The 10,640-nt window shown below is 43.4% G+C and overlaps 1 long non-coding RNA gene across 1 annotated transcript; it reads right to left on the bottom strand.

Moving 5' to 3' along the window:
• Nucleotides 1–7,946: 7,946 nt before the first annotated feature.
• LOC146859340 (uncharacterized) lies at nucleotides 7,947–9,218 on the bottom strand. The gene is made up of 3 exons (XR_014979762.1): nucleotides 9,132–9,218; nucleotides 8,193–8,297; nucleotides 7,947–8,055 (listed from the first exon to the last, which is right to left on the bottom strand). It is a non-coding gene; the product is annotated as an uncharacterized LOC146859340 (long non-coding RNA).
• Nucleotides 9,219–10,640: the final 1,422 nt, after the last annotated feature.

Raw genomic sequence — 10,640 nt, 5'->3', positions numbered from 1 at the left:
AATGCTCGCCCGTCTAGGATGCTAATGCTCGCCCGTCTAGGATGCTAATGCTCGCCCATCAAGGATGTTAATGCTCGCCCGTCTAGGATGCTAATGCTCGCCCGTCTAGGATGCTAATGCTCGCCCGTCAAGCATGCTAATGCTCGCCCGTCTAGGATGCTAATGCTCGCCCGTCTAGGATGCTAATGCTCGCCCATCAAGGATGTTAATGCTCGCCCGTCTAGGATGCTAATGCTCGCCCGTCTAGGATGCTAATGCTCGCCCGTCAAGCATGCTAATGCTCGCCCGTCTAGGATGCTAATGCTCGCCCGTCAAGGAAGCTAATGCTTGCCCGTCAAGGATGCTAATGCTCGCCCGTCTAGGATGCTAATGCTCGCCCATCAAGGATGCTAATGCTCGCCCGTCTAGGATCCTAATGCTCGCCCGTCAACGATGCTAATGCTCGCCCGTCTAGGATGCTAATGCTCGCCCATCAAGGATGCTAATGCTCGCCCGTCTAGGATTCTAAAGCTCGCCCATCAAGGATGCTAATGCTCGCCCGTCAAGGATGCTAATGCTCGCCCGTCTAGGATGCTAATGCTCGCCCGCCAAGGATGCTAATGCTCACCCATCAAGGATGCTAATGCTCGCCCGTCTAGGATGCTAATGCTCGCCCGTCAAGGATGCTAATGCTCGCCCGTCTAGGATGCTAATGCTAGCCCGTCTAGGATGCTAATGCTCGCCCATCAAGGATGCTAATGCTCGCCCGTCTAGGATGCTAATGCTCGCCCGTCTAGGATGCTAATGCTCAGATTCATACATTCGGAGACTGATATATTACTTGCAGGTCGCAAGGCACTTGCCGTACAAAGATAGCAACTTTTTTGCTATTTGAGGGTATGTTTGTGCTCCTATAGATGTACAAAAACTGTCACCATACATAAATGACCCTTCAAATGTCTTGACAGGACTCTGTCACACTGAGATTCATTCTACCTCAAGGTCTGGGAACTCAGGGACGGAAGCCTGGCGAGGTCTGCAAGGCACAACAGGCCACCGTTCTTGCATTTAATCTGAAATAAGTCCATTTTATATTTTGCAGCTTGTGTCAGTTTAAGGTTCAGGAGCTGCAACACAAAGAAAGAATATGATGTCCTGGTCATAAGGGGAGGAAGGGGCGCGCAGAGGCGCCTGAGACCACTGTTGTCTCCCCTCAAAGGCCACAGCCCACATTCACAAAGGTGAAGTTGTCCCTTTAGTGACAGAAGCACACAGACATTGCTGCAAGACTTTAATGAGAGTAACACATTAGCATTGCTAAAGAAACACCCTGATATTGCTGCAAAACCTCAATGACAGGAACATTCCTACAGGACGTAGGCGATAAAGGAACACCTTTGAAACATATTGTCATTGCTGCAAGAAGTTGCTGACATAAATCACATCACAGTGCTGCTTAACAACGGTTATATAGAAACACTTGTATAGCGCTGCGCTACTTTAGTGCGATTGGAGCTCACTGGCAGAGTTGCAAGCTTCAGTGATTTAGAAATGCATAACGAGTGCTTTGAAAATTTGGTGACATAGGGCACGATTTTATGTTGGCGGGAAGGGAACTCTGTCGCAGTGGCGACGGAGGTATGTTCCATGCCAACATAATGGCACACCAACCCAATCTGTATGCCGGGGACTTTCAGTATGGCCGCAACAGAAACTTCTCCGTCCCCACTGTGGTCAAACTCTCCGATGAACCTGGGGAGTAAGGGTGGTTGGAGAAATGGCTGCATGTCCACCCACCCAATTTAGATGGCCGGTCATGAAGCCATTTTTTACTGTCTTTCACCGCCTGGCAACACCTGGCAGTAAGGGACAGTAAAATCATAATAATTCTCCCATCCCAAAGGGAGATGACTACCATGGCGAGGGCAGCATTACTATTTTTCATACAAAAAGAAATCCAGTTTTGAGATTTTGTTTTTATTAGGAAAAAAAAAATACTCTGTGCGAGAGTGCTTACCCTGCTGACGCAGCCACGTAGCACAGAGTGAAATGCGTTGACAGGAACCGTCGTGACGTGCAATGCTTTTATGAATGACCGCCAGCGGCGGCTGCTGCCAATCCGGGTTTGGGGGGCAGAGGGAGGCGGGAGGAATAAAAAGATATACACACATGTCTTTTTCCTGCAGGGCGCCACATTCTGCTGCTCCCGTGCCATGCTGCTCCTATGCTCCCGTCCTGGCATTACAATTCTCATGGGCACAGGCTCCCAGACCCCACCCAATCCCAGTGCTTCTCCCAGCATGAGAGAAGCTCTGGAATTTGATGGAGCGGGCCAGTTTTGCGCTCCAGCAGGGTCTGGGAGCCTGTGCTCCTGAGCACTAGGATATCTCCAAGGAACAGCCTGGAGATATCCAAGTGCGCATGTCAGTGTGGCCTCCCTGCTGTGTGACGCTACAGCATGGCCTCACCCTCGACTCAGCAGACTGGAAGAAAAAATGAAATGACAATAAAATAATTTTTTTGTCATTTAATATTTCCCTTTGACTGCTACATCTCAGCAGTGGGGCGACGCTCCTCCGCCATAGCAGAGGAGCCGCCCCTGATGACCGCCGACTGCTTGGAGGTCATTTATAAATTAGGTGGTCAGCTCCTCCATCATGGAGATGGAGTAATCTACTCTGTTCCCATGGCGGGACGGCGGAATGTCTGAGCTGATATAAATCAGGGCCACAGTCATTGATATATGATATAGGCACTGATATATGTGCAAAAGATATAAAAGCATCGACAATGCTGCAAGATGTCAGTGGTACAGAAAACATTGTCAGCCGTAGCAGACGTGGTGATATAGAAACATATCGACAGTCCTGCAGGACTTCAATATTATATATTATAGGATTAATAAACACATCACAGGTATTCAAGGCGCTTAAGTGCAGCCTGTCCATTAAAACTAGGGGGCATATTTACAAGGCGGCGATAGAAAATTATCGCTGCTTTTGGCCGAAAAGTGGCGATAATTTTATCGCCTAATTAGCAAGGTCACGCTAACGCGTGAAACCTTGCATTAGCGCACGAATTCTTAATGCCCAGCTTTGCATCTCTAATGAGATGCAAAGTGGCCGTTCCTCGCCTGATATGACAGGAGAAAGGTCGCTAAGCGACATTTCTCCTATCATCAAGCCCCACGCTATGAAGCATAGCGGCAAGAAAAGTAGCGATAATCCCTGTTATCGCTACTTTCCTTACGCCTGCTTCAGGACTGATTTAGCCATAATATCCTATGGAAGGTGGATATCATGGCTAAGTTTGTGGAGCCCTATCAACAAGCTAATGCCACATTTCGTGAGATTATCGCTGGGTTTCCTGCGATAATCTCACATTAGGCAGTTAGCGCTAGGATTCTTATCGCTTTTGAGATAAGCGTTGATAATAGCACGCTATCTCAGCGATAAAAATCCACGCTAGCCGGCGATAATTATCTTAGCGCTAAGTGCGCTTAGCGATAATTATCGCCGGTTGTTGCTGATATGCCCCTACGGTCGCCTTGCACTAACGCCTGCAATGGTTTTCATAGACTGATAGTTTACGGGCGCAGAAATTAAAATGAATATTCCAGGGAACTCACAAAAGAAAGGGAGGGCTAGAGTTCCCCTTCTCATATAAGGACTGCGACTCTTTAGTTTTTAGGTCCGGCTTGACAGCGCAGCTGCTCGGCCTTGTGTGATCACCAGAAAAAGAGCTTTAAGAAACAGTACTGAGGGAAGCTTCGGCTCCGCTATATGTTGACAACTTTGACTATACAACATAGTAGGCTTCCAGAGGTCGAACATCGGCTATGCCTTTTGAGAAATGGCTGCTTATATCTTTAACATGGGGATTGGTGTGTACTTTTTGTTTTCTGACTGCAAATTGAGAGATTTTTTTTTTTATTGAACTATGTGCCAGTCTTGCTGGAGCCCAAGGCATAGATGTACAAACTCACTGCCTTCTTATGCAAACTTATAATCTTTACAGGATTGGCTGTAATATGTCAGTTTGTTTCTACCACAATGCAATTGAAATACATGTATATGTATTATACAAATATTTCAAAATACACCAACAGTTAAGAAAGCACAAATGGAGCACCGGTTTTCTAATCATCAAGTTGTGATGGAAGCAAAGATTTTTAATAGGATCAAAAGAAATCGTGATGCTTAGCTCACTGATATGTACATGATATTCGCTGAAACTCGATTTCCACACTTTGCCGTTTGTGCGGTACGCACTTTTATAAGTAAAACTCCAAGTCTGTGAACATTTTGTGGCCATGTCAATGGAAAACGTGCTGTCTGTAAATGACCACACCGTGCTATATTAATATATTTGCAGCAGTTGCTCCCCCGGCTACATACCACACCCTTACCACTCCTGCTGAATGGGCGTGGCTCGTTTGCTACACTTCTGTTTTGTGTGATGCTTGGATTTTATTTTCACCATCCCGATAACTTTACAGGGCTGGCAGCGCCCCTGCTCTGAACATTGTTCCAGCACCACGGCTACAGTGTTTGATTACGCAGAACCTTTGTACTTCTGTCGAAAAGGAGGGCTTGTTGCACTCCTATTGGCTCCAGGTGAATGTTCCCTCGATTATCATGACCAGTCTGTTCTAATGTAATGACGCGGCGGCGTTAAGGTGTTAACCTTCAAGGTATATGCAGGGTCAGACTGGCCTTCACGGCTATCAGGCAGTGCCCGTCGGGCTGGTCTGGGAGGTCAGCGCGTGGCCGTTTTTTGGATATTTGGTGGTCGATTCCATGGTCGGCAGGGCCGGTTTTTATTGTGATTTACCAGATATTACCACAAACATTGCCTGCAGCAGGTTCAAATCTATGCAGACTTGCAGACCTTGTCAAGCACCTACACAGCATGTCTTTACAAGTTCAAAACTGCCCCAATTTGCAAATGTCGACCACTTGTTAAGCTATTTGAGTAGGTAATGGGGGCAACTTTAAATTTGGTATCTTGACCTATTTTCTGTCTCAGACCGACCCTGGACGCATGGTCCGCTGGTGATATGGTCTTGCTATTCCAGTAGCTATATTGAACCCCCCACAATTGAGAGACTCCGCCACCCTGTGGCAGAATTAGGGAGTGCAGCTTATCATGAAGCATTAATGCTTCAATTACTTACTTACCAACATTGCTCTGAGACGTTATCACCCTAATCAGGGCCGGCTTTAGTGCTCTTGGCGTCCGGTGTGACAATCATTTTTGGTGCCCCACAGTGACCTCCTCCTTGAATTACCTCATGTCCAGCGGGCAAAAGTGCCCCTCATCTCTCCATAGACACTCCCTCGCATAATTGTAATTTGTTTTAAAGCACTGGTAAAGGCTGATTTTACAAATAAGAATGTATATCTACCCAGACAAAACCTTTCCAGCAACATAAGGCATAGATAATAAAAGACTGAGGGGAAAAAACAGCCACGTCCTAACCTATTTTATACAGTTTGCATGCAGCTTTTTGATTACAGTTCGTAACATGCACTGTTCTATATTAGGGTTGTATCTTATGAACTGCAGTGACAAAAGGAACTCTGTGGCAAAGCAGTAATCCACTCAGCTGTCCACATTATCGTGAAGATCTGCGATCTTCATGATGAGTTTTTTGCAGCGGGGATTTTAACCCTCTGCGCTACTTTATGGCAAGTGAAAACTGTCATTAGACAAAACTCTGAACTACCTCTTTAGCAGAAATATTGTATTGACATTGTTATTGCTGCCTGAAAGCTGGATGCATAATTAACTCTGCAGCAGATGCTTTTAAATGTAAATTATGCTAAAACACAGCGCGCCCCCCTGAGGTTAGAGCCCCGTCTCCAGGTCACCAGTCGCACTGCCCTAAAGCCGGCCCTGACCCTAATTAATTAAGTTCCCCACATCCCGCCAACTGTATCATGCAGGGGCTTGTGTGAACTATAACAGGAGCTTGCGGGGTGGGAGAGGGACATTTCTACTTTGGAAAAGAACTGCGTGTCATTGAGGTGCGGCGGCCTCATTATGTAATTATTTACGGGTAAAACGTAGGAGGAGATAATCATTATGCATGAAAAGGAATCCCCATGCATTGCCACCGAAACATTGCTTTGGATGTGTCTGATTGTGTGAAGAGCCCTGAAGTCAGCTAACAACTAGGGGTGGGTGGAATTTGCAAAATTCACTTTCGCAAACTATCGCGAAAATGTTAAAAATATCTGCAAACACGCGGAAATATCGCGAAGACGCAGAAGTATTTTTCCCGTCCGTTAGCGGTATTTTCTGCGTGATCGCGGCTCGCCAACTTACCCATGCGGTTGCTCACGGGCGCGAGATCTCAATCATCTCATACTCTCGCGGTGCATGATCGCGAGAAGAAAGACGTGATCGCGTGACGAATGACGTGATCGCGCGACAAATGACATTAATGTGGGTACGAACTGACGCGAGACAGCGCAAATGGTTACCAACGATACAACATCTCGTGGAGTACGCGACCGGATCGGGAAAACTTGTCGGCGAACACGGGGATTCAGGTAAAGCGATCGCGCGTACGCGAGAAAGTATTTTTTTACAGCGCGAGCAAGAAAAACATTTCCGTAAGATGCGGATTGCGGAAATTTTGACATTTTCACGCTCTCCGCGGAACGTGAAAATGTCAAATTATTGCAATTTCCGCGAGCGGAACGGAATTTTAGCCCAGGCCTACTAACAACCAAAGCACCGCGTCTGCCAAGAGAACATGGCGACCCTCTGAATTACCACCCCCCAGCTGTGGTGGAAGTGCGTGTTGCCAGTGGTGGAAGTGCGTGGTGCCAGTGGTGGAAGTGCGTGGTGCCAGTGGCGAAAGTGCATGGCGCCAGTGGTGGTAGTGCGTGATGCCAGTGGTGGAAGTGCGTGGTGGAAGTGCGTGGCTCCAGTGGTGGAAGTGCATGGTGCCAGTGGTGGAAGTGTGTGGTGGAAGAGCGTGGCACCAGTGGTGGAAGTGCGTGACGCCAGTGGTGCAAGTGCGTGGTGGAAATGCGTGGCTCTAGTGGTGGAAGTGCGGGGTGCCAGGTGTGGAAGTGCGTGGCGCCAGTGGTGGAAGTCCATGGCACCAGTGATGGAAGTGCTTGGTGGAAGTGCGAGGCACCAGTGGTGGAATATTATATAAACAAAGCAAACCCAACGACGGACCAAGGTCAAGCACTTGAATTCCAACTGTTTTCCTTCTTAATAGAGTACACTATGTCTGTGTACGTGGTGCAACAACTTCCAACATCCGTCGTTGTTAGATGCGGAGCAGAACCAAAAAATTTTAACAAAAAGGAAGGTGCACTCAAATAACAAAGTCCAAATTGATATATAATCCAAAGAATTTTTCGTGATCTTCTTGTTTATTATAGAGAATAGACAGCCAACGCGTTTCGTTCCTAAAACACAGGAACTTCTTCAGGGCTGTAATCAATACATAGAACAACATATATAAACAAAAACATGTATATATACAATACATTTACATCACAACATTTAAAGATGACTAAAAATACCACAATAACCATAAATCAAAAAGAAACACAAAAACAACCTAAAATACAACATGTATATACGTACATATCAATATGTTAAAATTCTGTAAATATAGGGTTTTTTAATCTGTATTCTTCTGTCTCACAAATTGAAGAGCAAAAAATGTGTATACCAACTCTATATATCAAGAAAAATAACAAACGGAGAAAGGGAAAGACAGAAACGAAACAGGAAAGAACCAGAAAAAGGAAAAAGGCCTCAAAATAACAGAGGCAAGTCTTAATAAAATAGAATATGATGAAAAAAACACAAAGTACTAAAGAAACAAAGAACAGATACATTTTATATATATCAGAAAATAACAATCTAATCCAAAAGCTGTGACTAAGTACAAGCAAGAGAGTCAAAGAAAGGAAGAGAGTAAGAAAGAGGGGTTGAGCTCACCAAGGAGTAGGTAACATGAGAAAAATCATATTCCATATTCGTTGAGTCAGGGAATACCCAGATCATAATGACGTATCACACATTTGGTGTATAATAGCACGTCTGAAACACAAATATAAAAAGCCCAATAGTATCATGGGCACATAAGACACCAATTGCATCATAAATAAAAAATATATATAACATGCATGACCAAAGTATATGATTAAAAGTCTGAAGTCACCAAAGGGTACACTCACCTACAAACTTAAAAGTGAAGGCAAAAACTCTTGTTAATATTAGGTCGCGTGTTGTACACAATATTCACTCAAAGTGATAAGGGATCCATTGTTGGACCAATTAATCTAAAAAAATGACCAAAGAAAAAATAGTCTCACCACATATTATATATCAGTGTAATACATATTGAAATACATGAAGTAAACCACCATATTTATCAATTCAAAAAGTGAAAGTAAATGTGCATATTAACACATAAAAACACCTGAGAGGCATTGTAGTTAAGAGACTTTATCAATGTAATACATATTAAAATTTATGAAGTAAAACACCACATTTAGCGATTCAAAAGGTGAAAAAAATGTGCATATTAACACATAAATACACCTAAGAGGCATTGTGGATAAAGAACTTAGTCAATAAGAGGCAGGAAGTACCCGTTAAACGTTTGAGAAGCGTATAAAAATTGCATGCTAATTGGCCATGTCAGATTGTAAAAATGAGACAGGTCCTCATGCGAGTAAGCCCTAACCATATCCCAAGTGAGAGCCACTACATGAGTTGGTGCCAAGCGGGGGGTCCGTATGTAGCGAACACACCCGTGCATATATATTAGCAACCTCCACAATATAAGAAGACCGTTACGTAAGGAGAATAAAAAAAGCGCAATCCACATAGCCCTTAAATCAAAGGCAGTCACATTAGCATGGTATGACAGGCATGACGATATCATACGGCGCAAGTATCATTGAAAGGCACATCGAGAGCACATATAACAAACAAAAGTAATAGAGACCGCTATTTTCCCATCAACCAAAATTTTAAAAAAGAACAGCGTTAATATTTACAAATGAAAGCGAAAAAAAACGGAACCCGACATGTCCTAAGCAAAAGTAAAAAGCATATAATTCAAAGCCCCCCCCCGTTACCACAAAATGGACCCGTGCGACAGGACTCACCCTGGTATTCAGAAGAGATCCGACGGCATGATAACCGGCAACAGAACAACACAGCAAACGGACCCACATATTGAGGTCGGTTTAAATATACTGGCCATACGTAGCCCTGCGTCGTCCTGCTGAAGTGACATAAACATGGTAGAAGGACAAAGCGAGTATAGCTAATGACGCCGCCATGTTTGAATATAAATTCATTATCAGAAATCCTATAGCACTCTAACATAATCCCTCACAATGAAAACACATCGGTGTCATGTGGGGGAAATAAGAGGCATAATAATCAAAAACTCTAATACAATTGTAAAGGAAGAACATAATGATTATAATAGCGCAATTAATGCAACAAAAAATATATCATAGTAAACCATGCGGCCATCTTGGAGTGGAATTTGCATAAAGCAAGGAATTATCCGTTGTGAATTGTAAATGAAAAACATAATAATTATAATAGCGCAATTAATGCAACAAAAAATATATCATAGTAAACCATGCGGCCATCTTGGAGTGGTATTTGCATAAAGCAAGGAATTATCCGTTGACACAAATATGAACCACAAGAAAAATGTAAGAAGGACTATATATAAAAATAAATATAAAAAAAGAGAAAAACAGAAAATAAAAAAAGAAGAAATGAATGAATGAAAAAATGACAAAATGAAGATAGAAATGGGGCAAAAGAGAAGGACATAAGAGAAAACGAACAAACAACCATATTTCATTTATCAGTATGTGTACCAAACATTTGTCTGTAATACATAAACATGAGGTTATGGAAAGTATGCATCGAAGATAATAACAGGTTGTGCAATACATAAAAGGCCTTATTAATTCCATTCAGACAATATCTTTTAAATATAAAGCAAACAAATTGCTTCATAATCAGTTAGGGGAACAACACTAACCCAGGAAGTAGTGCAATTCCTTATCAGTATTGTGACCTACGTCAGTCGCCCTCAATCTGCAGATCCACTTTGCCTCCTTTTGTCTGTCCAGAAGTTCCCTATTGCCACCTCTGTTGTTAATAGGGACATGGTCTATTCCATGGAACCAGAATGTATCATTATTTACATGTGTAAGTCTGTAGTGTTCACTCAAGGGATATCTCCGATCTTTGTTTACAATAGCCCTACGATGCTCCTGTATTCAAATTTTTAAGGGACGAATTGTACTCCCTACGTAAATGATGTCACAATTACAGCCTATTACGTAGATACCATGAGTGGTATTGCAATTGATAAAATGCATTATATCATACTTAACACAGGTATTATAGCAGAAATTAAGAGTTTTATTTTTTCCATGTGGGCACATATTACACGTTCCACAGGTAAAAAAACCCTTGGGTTTAATTGGCAACCACGTTTCCCTTGGATTAGTTACATAGCTGGGACTTAGGAAGTTCCGCAAGGATCTACCTCTTCTGTATGTTATGGACGGAAAATTCGTAAGGCAACTCTTTAGGGATGGTACTTCTCCAAGTAGGCTCCAGTTTTTCTTTAAAATATTAAA

The sequence above is a fragment of the Triturus cristatus genome, chromosome 3_2 (assembly GCF_964204655.1).
Source record: "Triturus cristatus chromosome 3_2, aTriCri1.1, whole genome shotgun sequence".
In the NCBI taxonomy this organism is placed as follows: Eukaryota; Metazoa; Chordata; class Amphibia; order Caudata; family Salamandridae; genus Triturus; species Triturus cristatus.
This window is presented reverse-complemented; position numbering and strand designations above follow the sequence as displayed.